The sequence below is a fragment of the Anabrus simplex genome, chromosome 3 (assembly GCF_040414725.1).
Source record: "Anabrus simplex isolate iqAnaSimp1 chromosome 3, ASM4041472v1, whole genome shotgun sequence".
Taxonomy (NCBI): domain Eukaryota; kingdom Metazoa; phylum Arthropoda; class Insecta; order Orthoptera; family Tettigoniidae; genus Anabrus; species Anabrus simplex.
Window position 1 is genome coordinate 299062626 of NC_090267.1, and position 24644 is coordinate 299087269.

Here is a 24644-nt window from a genome sequence, read left to right on the forward strand (position 1 = left end):
CACTGAGTCCGTACTGTGAGATCTCACAAGAGATTTAAACGCTCTCTCCTTTACATCCTTACTATAACCTCTAAATACTCTCATAACAATACGAATAGATCTATAACCTTTACTTACAATCGCGTTAATGTGATTACCCCAATGAAGATCTTTCTTTATATTAACACCTCAATGATCCTCATGAGGTACTTTCACCCCCAAAACACGGTAAATAAAACAGAAAGGACATTTACTCAAGGTGAAACATACAACTTGATTTTTTACCCCCCTTGTCTTTTTAATCTGGCTATTGGTAATACGTTAAAAGAGCTTTCTGAGCATGATGTTTATGATATTCACGGTCGATGGATTACAAACACTGTCTTGTTTAGATTCTTCTGATGGCGTAGCCCTGGTATCAAAAGACGAATTTAGCATCAGCTGCCTTATGTTTCCAGCAGAAAACTCTCTAGCGTCTAGCGTCAATTGGCTTAAGAATCGATCTAATTTTTGTATTATAAATGGAATATTGTCTCCTGCTGAAATCCTCAATATGGAATGGTCCATTGTACGTTACTTTCAATTATACAATTATACTTCACGAGGAAACTGTAATTGCAGAATTAACGGCAAACATAACGAAATTTACAACTTAAGTTAAATAAAAATTACTTTCTTACTTCCAGTACTTTTTAAGGGCAAAAGCTATTATGTGCGTGCGTCTTCTTCGAGACGAAAGAAAAAGTGTCTATGATTTTTTGTCTTCAAACATCATGATATAGGGGTTGCGTATCTGCTTCTTCGTAGAAGCCCCGGGTTCAGTTCCGAGCTAGTCAAGGAATGCTAATTCTGGAATAGGGGTTCAACGAACGATCCAAATCTACCGACATTTGAAGACGAATCCGTTTTCCTTAGATAACCCGAGTTTGTCTCTGTTAACGTCGCCCTAATGAAGAAAATTACTTAACCGGAATGTATAAATCAACACTTCTATTTTAGGTTTTTCTCTTTTCCTCTCCTTTCCTTTTCTGCTAGTGGTTTAACGTCGCCCTGACACACTGAAAGTTTTCGGCGGCGTATGGATATGAAAGGAGTAAAATTGGGAAGGTCGCAGCTGTGGCCTTAATTAAGTTACAGCCACTGCATTTGCGTAGTGTGAAAATGGGAAACCACGGGAAACCATCTTGAGGGCTACTGACGGTGGGATTCGTACCAACACTCTCCCGAATGCAAACTCACAGCAATGCAACCCTAACGGCATGACCAACTCGCTCGTTAGGATTATAAATACACCGGCCAAATAGGCCTTTAGATGAAGAATATAAATAGCAAGGAATGATAACGACTTCAAATAAGAAACTTATAACAAACAATATTTCTGTACGTCAACCAAATACACCTCAACATGGGAAATCAATTCTTATTTCTGCAAGGAGAGCCTTTCTGGACGAAGAGATTATCTCAAATAACGTCTTGAATATTCTTTCCATTTCTCAGTATTTCTATTTATTTCTCTCATATTGAACTCCTTACATTCGTCTTGAAGCCAGCGTCTATGGTGCTGAGATCAATGATAAGCTGGTTCGACTCTTTCACTTCTCCAGATTTCGTTTCGACATGTTCTCAGAAGCTTTCTCGCTCATTAGACCAAACATAAACTTTCTTGTAGAAAAGTTTCACTGTGATATTATTTCATGTTGGTTTCTGCTTCCAGTTGAGACTGATCCAATATTCAACTCTTCTCACCCTCGTTGTGCGCACCATTCTATCAGATTAGCTCATTGGTCAATTCAAGGTAATGAAAGTAATTTCCGAGTTCTGGGCATTTGTATATAATCTTTGAAAAATTATTTCTGACCCCGACGGTATTAGAGCATTCGAGGCCTTTGTGGCCCTTGTCTTTCTTTAGCCGATACCTTCATGTTTCGAAGTGTCGCATCCCTTTTTCTCCCTGATTAATGTTATATAGAGGATGGTGGCCTATTTGTACTCCATCTTGAAACAATAATCACCACCACCAGCTCTTCTTCACAACCTGCACTTTGAATACGCTCAACTCGTTTCTAACAGTAGCCAAAGACGTCAGTGTGAAACCAAGCAATACCACGGGGAGGTGATCATGATTAAACCTAAATCATGTACGCACGCTCCCACTGTTCGTGAGAAAACCACTTAGTCATTAGCTGCAAGTACTTGCTGGTGACTAGCCAAGTGAGGCACCCAAATAAACAAAGCTTCCAGTGCTCGCTGATGAGCGTTTTACTCGCGGCTAATGGAGTTGGACATGTCCAACTTTTCCAGCCTCGAGCTTGCGAGTTCGGGTCATGTGACTCATTTGCCACTAGCAATTTACTGCCCGTATGATAGCACCTCCCCTTCCATCCCTATTTACAAGGAAAAAGTAAGGTGAATTATTTGTTACGTGTTTGGTGAGGTGGTGTTTGTTATACCTCGGCGGAAATCGGAAGTAATTCAAGGTTAGAAATTGATATTTGAAGTAAATGTATTGTATAACAACACAATAATAATTGCAGCAATCATAAACATAATATCAAATATAAATATTAGAGTAGTGTCAGCAAAAGAAGCTTTATGGTCATAAATGTAATATATTTCAAATTATGCCTTTACTGGCAGGACCTAGTGTTTACAATGCACTATGTCTTCTGGCATGGGCTAGAGCAATTTTGTTACTTTCATTGATCTGTCTCTGTCTTATCCTTGACTTTGACAATATGAAAGTGACTGAGGTAAGAGCGATGCTAGTAATGCCATTCCTTCTGCAGCCAGTCCCTGCTATGAATGGTGTGAAAATGTTGCTCATAGGGTCGGTTGGTGCATGCATTTCAGTGGGCTTGGCAGAATGACATGTAATAGCAATTTTTGGCTCGGTGAGGAAAGCAACGGGAAACTAACTCACTCCTCATTTCCCTTGTACGCCTCTTCCGTGATGCCTAGGCCATCTATGACAGCTGATGGCAGAGCTGTTGAGGATCCAACCAGCCTTAGGGCTGAAGACTGAACATACATATATTTCAGATTATTTACGAGAAATTCATGGCTATTGTATTTATGAAAATGAAAACCTACAAACTCTTTTCCAGTCTTTGACCGGGTCAGGGATGTAATGAGTGAACCAGATATAGGCTATTATTACAATGGGGTCGCCACTCCCAAGGTGATATTAATGACTGATTAATGCTATCAAATGAAAATTGAGAGTGTTACTGGAATGAATGATGACAGGGAAAACCGGAGTACCCGGAGAAAAACCTGCCCCGCCACCGCTTTGTCCAGCACAAATCTCACATGAAGTGACCGGGATTTGAACCACGGTATCCAGCGGTGAGAGGCCGACGCACTGCCGTCTGAGCCACGGAGGCTCTCCTAATTGTATTTATATCAAGAACTATTTAACATCTATTCACTATTATAGTGGGAGATAAATGTCACTGCTTCATATTGAGACCGTTCACGGGTACATATACTAGAAATATGATATAATATGAAGTCAGGTTTGGAGGGCACAATCAGCGTAAAATTTCTCTGAATATCTACCAAAGCCTAGTGTTTTACAAACAGACCATCTGATGTTTCCTCTCCTGATTCATCCTCCCTTCTTCCATTTCGAAGTCATGATCGCTTTGAAAACGAGGTGCAACCTAGTGTATCGCCACTATAATAGCTCCCCAGTTACCCAGTTCCCGATCCTTCGTATTCAAAGCTGTTTTCGAGGACGTAATTAATAAAATGAAAATAGAAACGTTGAACGATACAAAAGCCTGTAAACGAAAATACCATCCCCCATACAATTTACAGAAACACGTCAAGCTACTCAGGCATAAATGTGTTACATTCCTGGCGAGCTAGGGTTTTGTGATACAATTTTGCACGTTATAAATTTCGTATTAGAGCTCGTATTGTCAAAGTATCAACTTGTGAAAATTTAGATTTTATAATTCCACCTTTACAATACTGTAATTGTCTTTATTACAAAGACTACATTAAATTACACTCGTGAAACATGTTTTGTCCTATTATAGGACATCTTCAGTCACAAATACAAATACATAACATTAAAAATAAGGCGAGGACACATTAAAATAAGTAAAGATTGAAGATTGACAAGACGCTATCACGCCGCGTCACAGTATACAAAGAATTTGCATTTACTTATTTTAATGTGTCCTCGCCTTATTTTTAATGTTATGTATTTGTATTTGTGACTGAAGATGTCCTATAAGAGGACAAAACATGTTTCATGAGTGTAATTTAATGTAGTCTTTGTAATAAAGACAATTACAGTATTGTAAATGTGGAATTATAAAATCTAAATTTTCACAAGTTGTGATACAATGTTGCTCAAAAACTGACAATAATTCTGAAGGCAAGCTGCGGCATTTCTCATTCAAACGCTTTGGTGATTGGCAATAGACTTACTGAAAGCTACCTCAGTACTCATAGAACAGCGGTGGCTTGTTCTTTGCTGGAGTTCAACAAACCACACTTCTCCACGTAAGGGATGTACATGTGCACCAGGTGGGGTGGTTCGGTTCTCTGTGGAAGAAAAATTATTAATGATCATTAAAGTAGAGTAGAAAACAAATTATAGACTAGTTCAACATATTCAAATAGTATGAATGCTTGTGGAATCTCTCGTGTGATTTGTATATGAAGAAGAATACTATGCACACTCAGAGTTTCTTCAGGGACTCGCTTAGTAGCCGCGAGATATAATATACCAGTAATAAGTGGGCTACAGACGACCTGATTTGTTGGTCCGACAATCTATGTTTTCAACAGACGGCCCGACAAAGCACCGGACATCATCAGTTGGCTTTGGCTCCTGAACAGAACACACACATTATACCTCCCGTTCTATCGAAATGCCATAAGGTTGGGATCGCGCTTGGAGTATTGTTAACCAATGTAAGAAAAAGAAACATGTGAGCAAAGGAATGGCTAATGGAACGAAAAAATTTAGTCATATTATGTTACTAAAATAACTGACGAAATATCGAATTTGTCGTAGAAGGACGAGACAAAGCTGATTTTAAGCCTCACAACGCGAAGAGCATAACTCTGTATGACCCTGCGGGACACCGATAAAACACGCTTGAAGGTCGTAAAACTAACCCTTTTCTAGATATTGGAACCACACTATCCCTGTTGTAGGAATCGGATGAAGAAACGAGCGGGCGTAACCATTGTAACATCAGCTCTAGGATTCCACAGAAGAACACAGGCCTAGTGTTCGACGTAGGAACGTGCGCGAGTGTAAGCAAAGCCAAGGCGAGATTCCCTTTAAACCCACAGCACGTGTTAAACTACCGAGATACTCCTATAGTTATTGGATCCACATATCCATACTCTCATCACGATAATGATTGTGAAGAGCGCCAAAATGTTAGTTTCGCTATGTACAAGAGATTATGTTTAAATATTTTAAACTCATAAAAAAGAAACATTAATCTGCTGAGATACTTATGGTTACCGGATTCACATTTCGCTACTCTTTTATCACCATAGTGATTGTGAATAGCACAGAAATGTTGCTATCGCTACATAGGAGGCCATGAAATAGAAGGAATTCATTCGTCATACATATTAATGTATGAATAGGAGTTTCATCCTGTGTCGTCAAAGTTCATTGTCTCAGTCTGTTTCGATTTTCTTCTCTCTGTCAGATCATTCCTACCGCATCACCGTGTGACATATCATTTTGAAGCCTGTACAAAATAATTTTAACAAGAAATGTGTTATATTATAAGACGAGGCAATTCATAAAATTCCGAGTCTTTGTAATCGTTAGACCGAGGAAGTCTGTACGACAGCTAGTTATTTCATTACTCTCGTAAATAGTTATTTTACTTATTTTCTTCCATACTTTTTGGTTTGAGCCCTTATATTTTCTTCTTCACTGTTGCATCCGTTGCGTCACATTCAATAAGTTTGAATTTCTCCAGAAGGATCTCAAGTGCCTGATTTCCGATATCCTTGTTACATATTGCTTATTCGACGTATCCCACAACCAAGTACATTCTTTATACAGCTCCAAAAGCTTCACAATAACTTCCTGTTCAGTAGTCACGGCTGCCTTTACGTATTGTATGAAGGTCTGCTCGCTCCGAAGGTTGCTGCTCAAATGACAAGCCAACCTGCCTAACAACGCTCCAGACCATCTGATTTGTTACGGCGGTCAGGTGATCGGATGGTCCGGCCACCTGACTTTAGCCGACAACAGTTACGTCGGACGACATAACTACACACAACCTGATTTAACGCCTAAACCAAAACCAAACCCCATGGCACTACAGCCCTTGAAGGGCCTTGACCTACCAAGCGACCGCTGCTCAACCCGAAGGCCTGCATATTACGAGGTGTCGTGTGGTCAGCACGACGGATCCTCTTGGCCGTTATTCTTGGCTTTCTAGACCGGGGCCGCTATCTCACCGTCAGATAGCTCCTCAATTCTAATCACGTAGGCTGAGTGGACCTCAACCAGTCCTCATTCCAGGTAAAAATCCCTGACCTGGCCGGGAATCGAACCCGGGGCCTCCGGGTAAGAGGCAGGCATGCTACCCCTACACCACGGGGCCGATTGGACGCCTGATCTGACCAAATCAGGTCGTCTGTAGGGCCTTACAGCCTTGTGAGACAGGTCTACTAGAGCAAGCCACGAGCACTATCTGCGAGTAAATTAGCCTTAAATGTATTTTCTTTTTCACTTCTGAAGGCGCAACAGTAAGTGATCCAATGCACTTCCGCTCTGTGTTAGAGTGAGTGTACAAAGTTAATGTCCAGAATTCTAATGCAAGAATGTTATTAGTTTTATGCCTCACAAACTACTTTTCTCGGTTTCCGGAGACTCCAGGGTACCGGAATTTTCTCCCATAAGAGTTATTTTACGTGCTGGTAAATGTATAGTTGGCATATATGAGCACCAGCAAATACTTTTTTTTTTTTTTTTTTTTTTTTTGCTAGGGGCTTTACGTCGCACCGACACAGATAGGTCTTATGGCGACGATGGGATAGGAAAAGCCTAGGAGTTGGAAGGAAGCGGCCGTGGCCTTAATTAAAGTACAGCCCCAGCATTTGCCTGGTGTGAAAATGGGAAACCACGGAAAACCATCTTCAGGGCTGCCGATAGTGGGATTCGAACCTACTATCTCCCGGATGCAAGCTCACAGCCGCGCGCCTCTACGCGCACGGCCAACTCGCCCGGTACCAGCAAATACTACCAGACCGAGTAGGGATAGAACCTACCAAACTGGGCACAAGAGACCAGCGCTTCTACATTGCTCATTGCTCAGATTTCACTTTCAACGACATTGTCAGCAACCTTCAATCCTGGAAGCGGAAAAAGGCGGGGAAGAATTGCACCACATCATCGGGATACATGGAAGCGGCTATACTTTTTACAATCTCAATGAGAAAGGTGTAGAGACAATACATGCGTGTAGATACGGAAGTACTGGTTACAAAAGAGCTCACGACTGATAATATTCTGATCGTTGTAAACTAATTAGACTAACGGGCATTAAAATCAAAGCTCTCTGTATCTCCCTCGGCCATTCGAAATTTACTAGCACACTCTCTACGTCACTGAACGTTTCTCTGAACAAACTTCGATTTGTAATTACGTACGTACGCACGGACTTCGAAGCATTTCATGCCTTGCATGCTCCACCCCTACCCAAATCATTTCCCTGAAAATATGGAAAACAAACGTGTATGAATACACACGTTACTATGTATATTAAACTGCCTTACAGGCAGTGGCCGGTGAATTGCTATCCACTCTGCCGTCCTTCATGCACTGAACTGTGTCAGCAGCATTGTGTCCACCCAAACTCTATCGTTTACAGTGATGCTATAATTGAAAACTCGTGCACACGTTAAATGGAGATACACGATTTTGCACGATACATCTCACCTTTCTAATTTCATCAGACAACCAAGTGTAAATTTAGTGAGTATCTAGATGACAGGAATAACCTGCCTTCTCAGATAAACCAAAGCGATACGCCATGATATACGTGTATGTGTCATTGAGCCTGTGTTGAATATCTGCTAACATGCGCTTAAAATGGTAGATGCGGTAGTAGGTGATACTATAGGAATTATTTAATGTGCAATCTGCTTTATGTTGCACCGACACAGATAGGTCTTACGGCGACGGCGGGGGGGGGGGAGGGTTGGAAATCGCAAGGAGTGGGAAGGAAGTGACTGCGGCCTTAATAAAGATACAGCCCCAGCATTTGCCTTGTGTGAAAATGGTAAACCACGGTAAAACATTTTCAGGGCTGCCGGGAGTGGGGTTCGAGCCCATTATCCCCCGAATTAAAGCTGATAACTACGTGACTATGCAATGTACGAATGAACAGTTCCTATATTGCGTCCTTATACACTGGATTACATGGCACACACGCTCACATACACAGCATACTTACCAAGAAATTCTCGTGTAATGAATACCTGCTACTTCAGACTGAAAAACTCCAGAATGCATAGCATATGCGGCCAGGTAGGAAGGAAAGTAAGAACATCCTAGGAACAGCCATTTATAACACTTTTGAACAAATACAATACCACTAAGACTCACATCAAACTTGAACTGCTTCTTGTATCCAGGCCAGAAATTCAACATGTTAAAGAACCATAACTTCCATATAATTGTTAACACATTGTGGTGTCATTAACATATACTCGATATCATTGAGTTCCTAAGTTTTATAGATTTCCAAGCTGATTTTTAGTACTCTTCTTGGTCATCACGAAAACGTACAATGAGAGCGTTAATTCTTTTCAACTATTTTAAGATAAATGGGTGGAATCATGTACGTGATTATTAAATGTTAAAGACAGCACAAATTAGTACAAACCGGGCGAGTTGGCCGTGCGCGTAGAGGCGCGCGGCTGTGAGCTTGCATCCGGGAGATAGTAGGTTCGAATCCCACTGTCGGCAGCCCTGAGAATGGTTTTCCGTGGTTTCCCATTTTCACACCAGGCAAATGCTGGGGCTGTACCTTAATTAAGGCCACGGCCGCTTCCTTCCAACTCCTAGGCCTTTCCTGTCCCATCGTCGCCATAAGACCTATCTGTGTCGGTGCGACGTAAAGCCCATAGCAAAAAAATTAGTACAAAATTTCACACGGCCGTGCGGTTAGGATCGCGCAGCTGTGAGCTTGCATCCGGGAGATAGTGGGTTCGAGCCCCACTGTCGGCAGCCCTGAAGATGGTTTTCCGTGGTTTCCCATGTTCACACCAGGCAAATGCTGGGGCTGTTCCTTAATTAAGGCCACGGCCGACTCCTTCCTACTCCTAGGCCTTTCCTATCCGATCGTCGCCATAAGACCTATGTGTGTCGGTGCGACGTAAAGCAACTAGCAAAAAATTTCACACGAAGTGTTTTAAGTGTGTATGGATTATAATCCTACGGAGTAACCACGGTGAAACACCGCGTGATATGGTCGAAGGTAAACAAGATTTGTCGTGAATTTCACTTGCTGTTATCAAAAGGGGGTATTGTAAGTAACTTGCCACCCAATCGCAATATTTACGAGTGGGTGTTTTAGCAGTCTTTTAGCCTAGATGGAGACGCTCTCTCTCTCCCTCTCGTATCTTTAACGTCTTTAATCTTCACACTTTCGCAAATAATACTAACTGTACTCAATTATAGCAGTCTTTAACATTTTCCCGGAGGAGTACGCAATAGGCTGAGATCATGCATTCTTGTGCCTAACAGTCAGAAATATGTATATTTCTGAGAAAATTGCTTCTCTGTTGTAACATTATATTCTTTATTGTAGTCTAAAATAATAAATAGGCTTAGTGTTTTACTTTTTTACTTATTATATAATGTAAGTTTTAATTTTACAAAATTTAGTACCTGTATTGTAATTTTTAAGTTTAATGTTTAATAGTGTGGGTTACTGTAGTTAAGGCCTAGTTCATGAACCATGGGCAACGGCTGACTGTCCTAATAAGTGGTCCTGAGAGTCGGGATACCAGTTGTTAGGGAAAGGGAGTGGGCATCTTGGAGTTATTCAGAGTCATGGCCCTTCTTGTGCTCAAGCGGCTAGGACCATACAATCCACCCGTGATCCCTAACCCGCTAAGGGAGAGATCCTCACTTGGACTATGGGTAAGTAGGGTAGCATCCTGCTTCATGAATTTACCGAGCTCAGGACAATCCTAGGACCTATGGGAGTGACGGAGTCCCACTCTCATTTAACAGGCGAAGGACTCCTTGGAAACAACTTGGCGAACGAAATGGAATTCGAAGGGAAGCTATCAATATTAATGGGGTTTATGGGAGAAAGAAAGTAGAAGTGGCTGAGTCTGCAAAGAGGATGCATCTGAATGTACTAGGAGTGATATTTAGGTAAGGGGAGATAACGAGGAAGAGATAGGAGATTATAAAGTGTACTTGACGGGTGTTAAAAAGGGAAGGCGGAGTGTGGACTAGGGCTGTTTATCAGGAATACTATTTCATTTAACCTATTTTATGTTAGGCACGTAAATCAGCCAATGACGTAGGTAGATTTGGCAGTTGGAGGAATTAGGACGAGAACTGTCTTAGTGTATTCACCATGTGAGGCTGCAGATGAGGATGAAGTTTTACGAAGCGTTGAGAGACATATTAATCCTCCTCGCGTAACATCCATCGTCCTTCAAGATTCTAGAAACAGACGAACTTTCCTCTAGCATCTTACTTCGCATCGACATTCATTTCAAGTTTATAAACATCTTGAGAAGACAATGTTCCTGTAATTTCAACTGACCTCTGAATGAACAGCAGCATCGCTTGAAAACCAACCTTTTTCGATTTCCATTACCAACAACTTAAGGATTACTTTTACAACTTGTTACTTTTATACGGCGCACTGGACCTTTTTATGGATCTCTATTTTTTAACATAATGTAGCACATCTCTGGATTCTTAAGCCTCCACGCGCAACAATTACCTTTCTTCAAGTTCAAAAAACTGAAGAGCCTTTCCAGCATCCATGTGTTTTTACGTCTATGAATATCTTAAAAAACGACGCAACTTCTTCTCAGTTGTTCTTCGAATATACAGCAGCAAATTTAAGAAGCCAGCATTTGTTGAATTCCTTGACCCATAACTGAAAAATTTCCATCCCTATCAACTTTTTAATGCTATACGGTGCACTGGTCTTTAATCGTAAATAAACGACGTGACTTCGGCTCAGTGGTTCTTCAATTCGATACCAGCATCTTAAAGGAGCCAGCATATTCTAATCTCCTTACCCTGCAACTCAAGAATTATTTTCTATAATATCTTTTTAATGTGCACTGGACTTTTATGAATCTCTTTCAGAGAGTTATTTTTTAACATAGTGCTGCACAATATCTCACATAGTATGTACTTTCACGAGACCTTACGTGCCTTTGCATTGTTTAATTTCTTCGGTATTTGTTTTAATTTTGCTTTAAGCTGACGATGACCTAGTACTAGGTCGAAACTAGTCCCTAATCATTTATGTAATTTAAACACTTTACATTTTGTATTGAAAAGGTGGACCAAAATAATATATTAATTTACTCTATTGTAATCACAGTTCAATACGGATCTATCATTATGAAACTTATTTCATTTAATCGTAGTCAGGGTTAACCGCAAGGATAGGATAGTGCTAATGGGCGACTTCATTGCGAGGGTTGGAAATAGAACTGTGCTAGTATGGGTTTAGCAGTTACGAATACATACTTCAAGCATAAGGCTATTCACCGCTACACATGGGAGACTAGGGGTACCAGATCCATAATAGAATGTATTTTAACCGACTTCGAATTCAGGAAGTCTGTTATGAATGTAAGTGTTTTTTGGGATTTTTCACTGATACAGACCACTATCTGATCTGTAGTGAACGACGTATCTCTAGGCTTAGGGTAGAGAAAGTGAAATCTGTCTCCAAACTAATAAGGGTAGAAAATCTCCAGGACCAGCAAATTAGACAGAAGTTCGTGGATATGATTAGTGAGAAGTTTGGAACAGGGGACAGTAAGCAGGTTCAGGATACGGAAAGCGAATGGGTGTCATACAGGGATCCTGTAATAGAAACAGCAAGGGAATGCCTGGGAACGACTATGTGTTAAAATGAGGAAGAGCGAACATCTTGGTGGAATGATGAAGTGAGAGCAGCTTGTAAACATAAAAAGGAGGCTAATCAGAAATGACTCCAAACAAGGGCCGATGCAGACAGGGGATTGTACATAGATGAAATCCACAGAGCGAAACAATAGTTTTTGAATACAAAAATAAGTCATGGGAAGATTTTGGTAATAACCTGGAAAGTCTAGATTAAGAAACATGGAAACCTTTCTGGACAGTAATAATCTTAGGAAGGGAGGGAAAAAGAAATGAACAGTGTTTTGGGTAATTCAGGTGAACTCATAATAGATCACCGGGAATCACTGGACAGGTGGAGAGAACGTAAAAGGAAATCTTGGTGGTGTCGCGAACAACCAAGCTCATGGGTAGGAGGAAAATGATGTTGGTGAAATTACGCTTGAGGAAGTGTAAAGGTTGGTAAATAAACTCCATTGTCATAAATTAGCAAGAATAGATGGAATTAGACCTGAAATGGTGAAGTATAGTGGGAAGGCAGGAATGAAATGGCTTTATAGAGTAGAAAGATTAGCATGGAGTGTTGGTAAGGTACCTTCAGATTGGACAAAGGCAGTACTTGCACCAATCTATAAGCAAGGGAACAGGAAGTATTGCAACAACTATGGAGGTGTATCATTGATTAGTATACCAGCAAAGTATTCACTGGCATCTTGGAAGAGAGTGTGCGATCAGTGGTTGAGAGCAAGCTGGATGACAACCAGAGTGGTTTCAGACCACATAGAGGCTGTCAGGATCAGATTCTCAGTATGGGCCAGGCAACTGCAAAATGTTACGAGAGGAATAGACAGTTGCGTTTATGTTTCGTAGATCTGGAGAAAGCATATGACAGGGTACCGATGGAAAAGCTGTTCACCATACTGGGGACTATGGAATTAAGGGTAGATTAAAATCAATCAAATGCCTTTATACTGACAATTGCGCTGCAGTGAGAATTAATGGTAGAATGAGTTCTTTGTTCAGGATACCTACAGGGGTTAGACAAGGCTACAATCTTTCACCTTTGCTGTTCGTAGTTTTCATGGATCATCTGCTGAAAGGTATAAAGTGGAAGGGAGGATTCCATTAGGTGGAAATGTAGTAAGACGTCTGGCCTGTGCTGATGACTTGGTCTTAATGGCAAATTGTGCTGAAAGCCTGCAGTCTAATATCTTGGAACTTGAAAATACGTGCAGTTGGTATGGTATGACAATTACCCTTTCCAAGACTAAATTGATGTCAGTAGGCAAGAAATCCAAGAGAATTGAATGTTAGGGTGGGGACACAAAGCTGAAACAGGTAGAAAGTTTCAAGTATTTAGGATGTGTGTTCTCTCGGGATTGTAGTATATTAAGTGAGATTGAATGAAGGTGCAGCAAAGCTAATGCAGTTTGGAAGATCAACTATCATACCTGGGATCCATACTAAACAAACACTTAACTTTTAGAGCACACCTGAACAAACTGCTTCTGAAATATAGTAAATTATTACAAGGCCTACCGATTGCTTGCAGACAATCTTCGGGTTTTAACTCGGAGGTTGTACGAGTAATTTATTACACAGCGTACGTTCCACTAATCGTGTACTGTGTTTAGGATTTTCGAAGTATTCTGGAAAGAAAATGGGCTCAGGTTAAACTGCTACAGATTCAAAGGGGTTTTGCTTTTGGAATCTCACGGGCCTACCGTACAAAATCTACCGAAGCTGCTCTGGTGATTGCGGGAACTGAGCCATTATTTCTAACTGGATTCGGTATAGCTGAATTGACTTTGTGTAAGAAAAACAAATTATCACTTCTACCAGAATGCTCCAATTACAGAATACTAAGTCTTGTTTCACATGCAGCAAAAATATTCACATGCATATTAAAAAACAGAATCAAAATGGAAATTGAGCAGAATCTAGATGATGATCAGTTTGGGTTCAGGAAAGGAGTAGGAACGAGAGAAGCTATTATAGCACTTAAAACCACCTTGAAGAGAAGACTAGAGCTTAACAGAAATACATATATAGCTTTTGTAGACCTGGAAAAAGCTTTTGACAATGTTCAGTGGAAAAGACTGTTCAAAATTACGAAGGACATTCATTTGAACTGGAAAGACAGAAAAGCAATACTTAACCTCTACATCAATCAAAGAATAAACATCGAAAGTAATGATAAAGTATGCAAGGTGAGAATCAGGAAAGGAGTAAGACTGGGGTTTTCCTCATCACCTTTCTATTTAATCTGTACATTGAAGAGGCCATGAAAATTTTTAAATCCAAAACACCTGGCATTAAAATATATTGAATAACTGTACACTGTATTAGATTTGCCGACGATATTGCACTTCTGGCTGACAATGAGAAGAACATGCAGATCATGCTCAACAAATTAACATCCATCTTAAAAGATTTCCAACTTAACATTAATGTAAATAAAACTAATGTTATGGTTGTAAGCAAATCTAAAATGAAGCCAGAGGCACAGCTCAGAATTGGAAATATTTTAATAAAACAGGTGCACAAGTTCTGCTACTTAGGATCAGTTATTACCGATGACAATAGATGCACTGTGGAAATAAAAAGGATTTCCCTGTGTAAGAAAGCCTTTGAGGAGAAGAAGCAGCTCTTAACTAATAAATCCTTAAATACTGAACAAAAGAAATTATTTATCAAAACGTTCATTTGGAGTGTGCTGCTATACGGCTGTGAAGGATGGACTCTCTTGAAGGAGGACGTGAAACGACTAGAGGCAGTGGAAATATGGCTATGGAGGAAGATGACAAGAACTAGCTGGATTGAGAAAAAAAAATGAAGCAGTGCTTAGAGAAATAAACACCCAGAGACATTTAATAGCAATGATAAAAAGGAGAAAAGCGTCAGTTTTCGGTCACATTCTCCGGCATAATAACTTCATAAAGAACTTATTCGAAGGCAAGGTGATGGGAAAGAAAGGCAGACGGAAACCACGGAAGAAGATCATTGAAGAGGTAGTTAAGATGATGGGATGCCAAGGTTATGGAGAGATGAAAAGGATCGCAGAGAGAATAGATCAATGGTTGCAGCGACAAGGCGAAGCCTTTAGATAATGATGATGATGATGATGATGATGATGATGATGATGATGACCAGTTTTAAACGCTGCTCTTGAGGGAAAGTGTAATTTTCTGCAGTTTGGCTATCCTAGCTTTCAAGAAACTTCTTTGCAACAATTGCTCACATTTTCATGACTGTATCATCTATACAGGCCGGCCGCGTGGTGTAAGTGTAGCGTGCCTGGCTCTTACCCGGAAGCCCCGGGTTCGATTCCCGGCCAGGTCAGGGATTTTTAACTGGACCTGAGGGGTGGTTCGAGGTCCACTCAGCCTACATGATTAGAATTGAGGAGCTATCTGACGGTGAGATAGCGGCCCCGGTCTAGAAAGCCAAGAATAACGGCCGAGAGGATTCGTCGTGCTGAACACGCGTCACCTCGTAATCTGCAGGCCTTCGGGGCTGAGCAGCGGTCGCTTGGTAGGCCAATGCCCTTCCAGGGCAGTAGTGTTATGGGCTATCATCTATACAGACGGCTCGCGCATACTTCATACTGATGGAATTCACAATGTTCGATGTGCCTATGTAGTCTATCAGGATAGTGTTGGAACTTTTTTAGCCCAGTATAGGCTTTCAAATAGCTGCTCAGTTTTACAGGCTGAACACTGGGCCATAAAGAATGCAGTGCTGTGGTGTAAAACTGACAACAAGAATGTGCAGATACTCAGTGATTCGCAAGCAGCGTTGAGCTCCATTAACAAGTACAATATGAATCCGATTGTCGCTGGTACAAGAACAGAAGCTGAAGAATGTCCTCACATATGTATGTCTTGGATTCATGGTCATACAGGATTCGTTGGAAATGAGAGAGCAGATACTTGAACAAAATTATACGCCACATCAGACGTCGGAATTACATATGATGAACCCCCAGTGTGCTATGTTAATCGACAAATTAAGAAATATATTATACATCAAAGGAACAATAGCTGTGCTTCTAGTTGAAAGGATCTGTTACAAGATAACTATTCTTCCCCGAAGTTAAGATCGACTTCAGGGTAAAGTATTAGTGCTTATCTTTGTCCTAATGCAATTTCTAAAGGGTCGTGGAAGATTTAAATCTTATCTTGAGCGATTTAAAGTCCAAATTGCAGATATATATTTATGCTTCTGTGGTTCTGCTCAGATAAAGGATTATCTACTTTTCTCCTTCCCTGTCTTTGGAATAAGAAAAATATATTTGAGTACCTGAACAGTTGTGATCTTGTATTTTTGGCATAAGTAGGTTATGTGCTGACGCTGGGTTTCACCCTCTCCCTATCTCATCACCACCACACGCCCGGACATGCAAATCGTCCATGAAAATCAAATCACATCACATCATCTTCCAAATATCTCTTTACGGGGTTTAACTCTTATTAGCCTATTTTATCAAGAATCTGTTACTTCTTATAGTTTGACATAACAATGCGCTTTCTATTTAGGGAGAGGTTGTTTGTGGTGTCGGTTCCTATGGTCATATCCTATTTTTGGACCAAGCGCAAAGGCTGACTGACCTAGTAAATAGTCATGAGAGTTGCAAAACCAGTTTCCACGGAACAAGAGTGGGCATCTCAAACATAGTCCGAGTCGTAACCGACCTTGTATTTAGGCAGCTATGACGACAGAATTCACTGGTGGTCCCTACACCGCTGGAATGAACATTCTACTTTACGCGAATTTGCCCAAACATACTCGGAATATCTCCAGCAAACCTCGAATCGACTGTCTTGCAGACTAAATACGGTCTACAATGAAGATGAATACATGTACTTATTTAAGAAGAGTACAAATCAGAGTTGTTCTTTCATTGACTATTTTCAAAATTTCAGTACAGTACTTGTTTCCCTGTGATTTACCAGTGCTTTGGTTGAATTTCAACTGCAGAAAGTAGTTTAAATTCTCATACATTGTGAGGACTAGACTTACATTTGTCAGCAACTCAATATATCCCACAGCTCAGATTCCATTTCCGACTCGAAAGGTCTCAATGTAATGTACAAACACTCTTACTGTGGAAAGAGCTCGACAAGATTGGTAAACACAGATGCGTACATTAGAGCACTGAGATCACAGCTGGCCAGGCAGAACAGTTGAAAGTGAAGTCAGTTTTAATATTGCAGGAAATACTCTTAACTTCTAAATGATATCCAATGAGTGAACATTCTAATGGTCTTCGTACAGAGACTTGTATATTAAACTAATACAAGATGAAGAGAAAATAACCGGGCGAGTTGGCCGTGCGCGTTGAGGCGCGCGGCTGTGAGCTTGCATCCGGGAGATAGTAGGTTCGAATCCCACTATCGGCAGCCCTGAACATGGTTTTCCGTGGTTTCCCATTTTCACACCAGGCAAATGCTGGGGCTGTACCTTAATTAAGGCCACGGCCGCTTCCTTCCAACTCCTAGCTCTTTCCTATCCCATCGTCGCCATAAGACCTATCTGTGTCGGAGCGACGTAAAGCCCCTAGAAAAAAAAGAAGAGAAAATATTCGAGGCAGAGAGTTCAATCTACATTTTATTTTATTTTGTGTCGACCTAGAACTTTGACTTCTATATCAGCCAGTTGTTCGTGGAGCGTGAATGTAATGCAGTTTTAAACAAGTCACTCCAGGACGCTATTGTTTATAATTTGTTAATGCATCCAATTTTAATCTTTACATATTTTACCTACGTCACAGGACTTCTCAGTGAGTTCCAAGGCGGAATCGGCTGTGTTATCTACAAAATCTCTTTCTTGAGTTCAGGCTCGAGAGTTGCTGTTCACATTCGAACATGATCTGCCGAAAATCGCTTTCCTCCTCCTTCTTATCCTTCATGAATATACAACTAAATGATAATTAAGACAGACAGACAGACAGACAGACAGACAGACAGACAGACAGACAGACAGACAGACAGACAGACAGACAGACAGACAGACAGACAGACAGACAGATACAAAGAAAGACAAATACGGAAAACAGATGTATATCTAACGCAGTAGTTTATACTCTTATTCTGAATGTAAGCATCATATAACTTAGACGCTGCATCATTCAGAAGAGCTGAATTCGAATTATAATCGGAGTATCGATAACCTTCGGTTTATTTCAACACTAACACCAGGAATAACCTGGGACAGAAGCTCATTTCGAATCACATGCCATTGACAGCACAGCTAGTTTCCACAACAAGACACACATATGTACGAGTATACACGGTATCGTATGAGTACTGCAGATATTATTATTATTATTATTATTATTATTATTATTATTATTATTATTATTATTATTACTAGCAGCCTATTACTGATTTATTCAAGCTTTAATTGTATTATTTCATTCATGATTGATATTCCGAATGTAATGAAGAGATCTAGATCTAGATCTAGATCTAGAAAAGGCATTCGATAATGTTGATTGGACCAGGCTATTTATGATTCTGAAGATGATAGGGATCAGATACCGTGAACGAAGAATTATCTACAACCTGTATAAAAATCAGTCTGCAGTGATAAGAATCGAGGGATTTGAAAAAGAAGCAGCAATCCAGAAAGGAGTGAGGCAAGGCTGCAGTTTGTCTCCTCTCCTTTTCAATGTTTACATAGAACAGGCAGTAAAGGAAATCAAAGAGAAATTTGGAAAGGGAATCACAGTCCAAGGAGAGGAAATCAAAACCTTGAGGTTTGCCGATGATATTGTTATTTTATCTGAGACTGCAGAAGATCTCGAGAAGTTGCTGAATGGTATGGATGAAGTCTTAGGTAAGGAGTACAAGATGAAAATAAATAAGTCCAAAACAAAAGTAATGGAGTGCAGTCGAACGAAGGCAGGTGATGTAGGAAATATTACATTAGGAAACGAAGTCTTAAAGGAAGTAGATGAATACTGTTACTTGGGTAGTAAAATAACCAACGATGGCAGAAGTAAGGAGGACATAAAATGCAGAATAGCACAAGCAAGGAAGAGCTTTCTTAAGAAAAGAAATTTGCTCATTTCAAACATTGATATCGGAATTAGAAAGATGTTTTTGAAGACTTTTGTGTGGAGCGTGGCATTGTATGGAAGTGAAACATGGACGATAACTAGCTCAGAAAGAAAGAGAATAGAAGCTTTTGAAATGTGGTGTTACAGAAGAATGCTGAAGGTGAGATGGATAGATCGAATCACGAATGAAGAGATACTGAATCGAATTGGTGAGAAGAGATCGATTTGGCTAAATTTGACGAGAAGAAGGGATAGAATGATAGGACACATCTTAAGACACCCAGGACTTGTTCAGTTGGTTTTTGAAGGAAGTGTAGGTGGCAAGAACGGTAGGGGTAGACCAAGGTATGAATATGACAAACAGATTAGAGCAGATGTAGGATGCAATAGTTACGTAGAAATGAAAAGGTTAGCACAGGATAGGGTGGCATGGAGAGCTGCATCAAACCAGGCTATGGACTGATGACTCAAACAACAATTCCGAATGATGTTATTTTTCAAAGTAGGTTTTGTTTATATAATGTACTTTGTCGTGCGGCAGGCCTCAATTGAGGAATATTTAAATAAATACAAAAAATTATACATCCAGGACGTGAAATTACTTAAGCATTAACATACATTTAAAATTAGCTAGCTTATAATAAATTGCATAAAACAGAATTATACGGGTAGCCACACGAGCACATGCATAGTTAATTGAGTGTTGAAGCCCACAAATCAGCAGTCTGGATAACCTTGTCAGTGTCTGAAAGCAGGTCATAGAGTGCGCAGACTACTTCTAGCTTTCTGAAAACAAAACTGAATCCTGCAAGTTGCCACATAGAACGCTTGGATATGTTCTCCACGTAGCGCCAGTAAAATTTCCGAATGGCATTCTCAAACGTTTTCGCTTGAACAACAGAGGCCATATCGTCTGTAGAAATAAATGCCTTTGTACAATGTCTGATTGGTTGAATTTCTATAAACCAACAGGGTCGGCACGCTGCCTTGAGAGAGACCTCTCTTCTGATTACTCCATCGGCTCCTTCTGTTCTCCAAGGTATCAATCAATCAATCAATCAATCAATCAATCAATCAATCAATCAATCAATCAATCAATCAATCAATCAATCAATCAATCAATCAATCAATCAATCAATCAATCAATCAATCAATCAATCAATCAATCAATCAATCAATCAATCAATCAATCAATCAATCAATCAATCAATCAATCAATCAATCAATCAATCAATCAATCAATCAATCAATCAATCAATCAATCAATCAATCAATCAATCAATCAATCAATCAATCAATCAATCAATCAATCAATCAATCAATCAATCAATCAATCAATCAATCAATCAATCAATCAATCAATCAATCAATCAATCAATCAATCAATCAATCAATCAATCAATCAATCAAATTCAAATTCAAATTCAAATTCAAATTCAAATTCAAATTCAAATTCAAAATCAAAGTCAAAATCAAAATCAAAATCAAAATCAAAATCAAATCCTTATGGCACTACCGGCCTGTTCGACCTCGGCGTAACCAGCGACCACTTCTCAGCCCGAAGGCTTACAGGTGACACGTAGTGAGCGCGTCGAAGGAAATAATTGAATGGCCTCATCTACCATGTGCAGGGATTTAGATTCGACACCATCTATGGCTGTGTCTTAATTTATTTTATGGGATAAGCACAAAATGTGTACTGGCTTTCAAATTCCGACCTACGACATGGAGTGCCGAAAAGACTATTTTCCGCCCTTCAAAAATCAGACTACCACTGCCGGGTTTGAATCTACAGTCTTGAAATACGAAGGCCGACAATGTACCACGAATGTACAGAATGTGTATTACACCAACCATTACCATCCTATTCATACAAATATACGTGGTTCATATTATAGTTTATTCATCATCTGAAACTAATCTACGCCACCGCTCTAGCTCGCCACTTTACTTCATCTCGGCCATTTGTGCTCTGCGCGGCAACGAGCTAGCACGAGCTGCAAGAGTGCGATACATGCCTCCAATGATGTTTCATTGAGTATTTGACCACAGCACGATCTACTTGGATGGAAAATTCACTGCTCATTGATGAGAGTTCGGTCAACTGAATCTCACATTTGATCAAGGATCATTATCTCCAGTACTTTACAAAGATGGCAAAGAGTGACACAGACGGAATATTCTTGGGTCTGTAGGTACTTTTCCAAGTTTCAGTTGCACTAACATTTTTGCTCTGAATAATAATAATAATAATAATAATAATAATAATAATAATAATAATAATAATAATAATAATAATAATAATTAGTTCGCACAACTAACTATGTACAAAATTACCGAAGACTCCTCGTTTTGTAAATACGTATAATCGTGTACGTGTGAGACGAGTATTAATCGGCACCATATTATCTTAAGTTTACTAATCGTCATCGTCAGGGGCAATGGCCAATTAGTTACATAATCTCTGTCGATGTCATTTATTATAACTAAATTATTTTACGTAAGGGATTAATAGTGTGGAAATCGGACGTAAGAACATGGTCTCCAGTTTCATAAAAGTACTTCAGTTTCGATATTTTGAATGATGTGAAAAATGTAATTTTTCTGGAATAAAGTTAGATAAAAGCAAGTCACAATCACTTTGGAATTGAGGATTGACTCGTAAGGGTAAGCTGTTGGAGCTCCAAAAGCAGAAAGATTCCTACTTCCCAAGTGCAGGACAATGTTAGGCTTAGACCAAACAATTATTACTCATGAGTCATAGGGTTGTCAATCTTCGATGCGACGATGCAGTGATGTTAAATTTACCATCACGTACAATCTGTGACAATAAAGTTCGCTGAATAGTCCTGTACTATCAACATAGATGAACAATGCACGACAGTGACCTTACTGTCCTTCGAAATAGTCCCCTCCCATAACAATGCACTGCTGAGGTCGGCGGTACATGTCCTGGAAACTTTGCAAGGTTTCCTTTGGGATGGTATTCAAAAGCCTCGTCACGTTTCGTTGGATGTCAGGAATATCGTCAAATCTCTTTCCTTTCAAAGCGAGTTATGATGCGTGACTTTTCGGCTCTGACGTTTTTCCGACTAGGGGATCCCGGAGAACGTCATTCCTTGCTTTGCCGTTTCGTTTCAGGGTCGTACCTAAGACACCAGGTGTCATCCACAGTGACAATACAGTTCAAGAAATTTGGTGTCGCATCCGCCGTTTATACAAAATCCTGTGAAGCCTCTAAATGCACCTGCTTCTGATCGTCAGTCAAGTGATGTGGCACAAGACGAGAACACGTTCTTCTCTTCCCTATCTTCTGGGTAACGATTTGTCGCACGGAGTCACGGTTAATCTGCAGTTCATCCGCTATCATGCGAACAGTTAATCGCCGATCGTTCGTGATTAATGTCCAAACCTTCTCAATGTTTTCGTCACTGACGACGGTCGCCGGTCTTCCGCTACGGGGGCTGTCAAAATCACTTTCCCGGCCTCCTAGAAAACGGGCAAACCACTCGTACACACACTTCAAGGACAGTGCTTGAGCTTCATAAACACGTACTAGCATCGAATGCGTTTCTTTTGGTGTCTTGCCAAGCTTAAAACAAAACTGTACATTGATCTTTTGGTCGTTCATGTTCCTTTTCGCAGTTCAGAACCAACGCACTAAACACGCACTGTGTCAAACAGGTCTTACACGGGACACACACGATGCTCAACTGAACAACGTTGGGAGCAGGTGGTCAAAACCTGCTGCTACGCAGGTGCAGCGTTGAGTGTCGGCAGTGTTGCCAGATCGACCGTTCTGACTTCATTCACCGAACTTTATTGTCACAGGTTGTATTTTCATTGCGGTGCAAGGTATCTTTCTTCTATTTTTGCTATTTGCTTTACGGTACGTCGCACCGACACAGATATGTCTTATGGCGACGATGGGATAGGAAAGGAATAGGAATGGGAAGGAAGTGGCCGTGGCTTTAATTAACGTACAGCCCCATCATTTGCCTGGTATGAAAATGGGAAACCACGGAAAACCCTCTTCAGGGCTGCCGACAGTGGTGTTCGAACCAATTATCTCTCGATTACTGGATACTGGCCGCACATAAGCGACTGCAGCTATCGAGCTCGGTGCGCAAGGTATCCGGCAATTATTAGTCGATATACACTTTTACTAACCCGTGCATTTCTTTGTCTCTCCGACACACACGCGTGTGCGTACAAATTACTGATACACTGAAGGAAAGAATGTAAGAAAAGCGACAGCAGACACTGTGCATGATTTGCGAGGGTACGATCGTTTAAAACTATCGTCGCCGGCGTCTTCACCTCCCCCGGCGCTAAGCTACCTTACGTCACTACTGATTTCACTTTCTCTTTCCATGCGGTCATCATGGGAAGCGGCCATAGAAAAGGACCTCTCGAAGGGGCTGCGGTATATAAGAAACTGCGTGTTATTGTGATGGAGGATAGTGCTGTGTGAGGTGTTTGATTTGCAGGGATGCTGAGGACAGCAATACTACCCAGTCCCCGGACCAAGGGAATTAACTGTTCATACATTAAAATCCCCGACCCAGCTAGCTGTCGAGCCCGAGGTCCTCTGAACCGAAGGGCTACTACGTTGACGATTCAGAAAAGGAGCGGGACAAAGTGTCAGTCACATCAGCGCATCCCGTGTTCGGGAGTGGACAAAGCTTCAATTAATGAACGATTATTAATCGTGGGGGATAAAGAGAAAGCAGTCGTATCCGGCACGTGCCACAATATTTTCAAACCGGATGGTTTTCTTATTTTCGCTGAATGTGGTAGCCCTGCACCCGAATATGGCGCGACATCTGACGGGGACGAATGAAGTCTCAGAACAAATAGCCTCGAGCAAAACAAAAAAAATCTTTCGCAGATACAGTAACATGCCCTGACTGAATGAGTGACTGACATATTCATTAAGGCCGAGCCAAAACTACTGGACATAAGAAAATGAAATTTTGAGGATACATTTATATTACAATGTATGTGCTCACTAAGGGAGGAGTTTTAGATATACCGCTTCTAAGGGGATGAAAATGGGGGTGAATTTTTAAAATGAGTGTATCTGTACCTCAAAAACTTAACAGTTTAAAGACGTGAAAATTGGTGTTTGGAATCTCCATTGAAAATAAGGAAATATGTATTTTTTTCGGGAAATCCACTTAAGGGGAGTAGAATAGGTGAAAAATAGGCTGAATAGCTTTAATGAGGATACTTTTATCTCACCGGGCGAGTTGGCCGTGCGCGTAGAGGCGCGCGGCTGCGAAGCTTGCATCCGGGAGATAGTAGGTTCGAATCCCACTATCGGCAGCCCTGAAAATGGTTTTCCGTGGTTTCCCATTTTCACACCAGGCAAATGCTGGGGCGGTACCTTAATTAAGGCCACGGCCGCTTCCTTCCAACTCCTAGGCCTTTCCTATCCCATCGTCGCCATAAGACCTATCTGTGTCGGTGCGACGTAAAGCTCATAGCAACTTTTATCTCAAAATC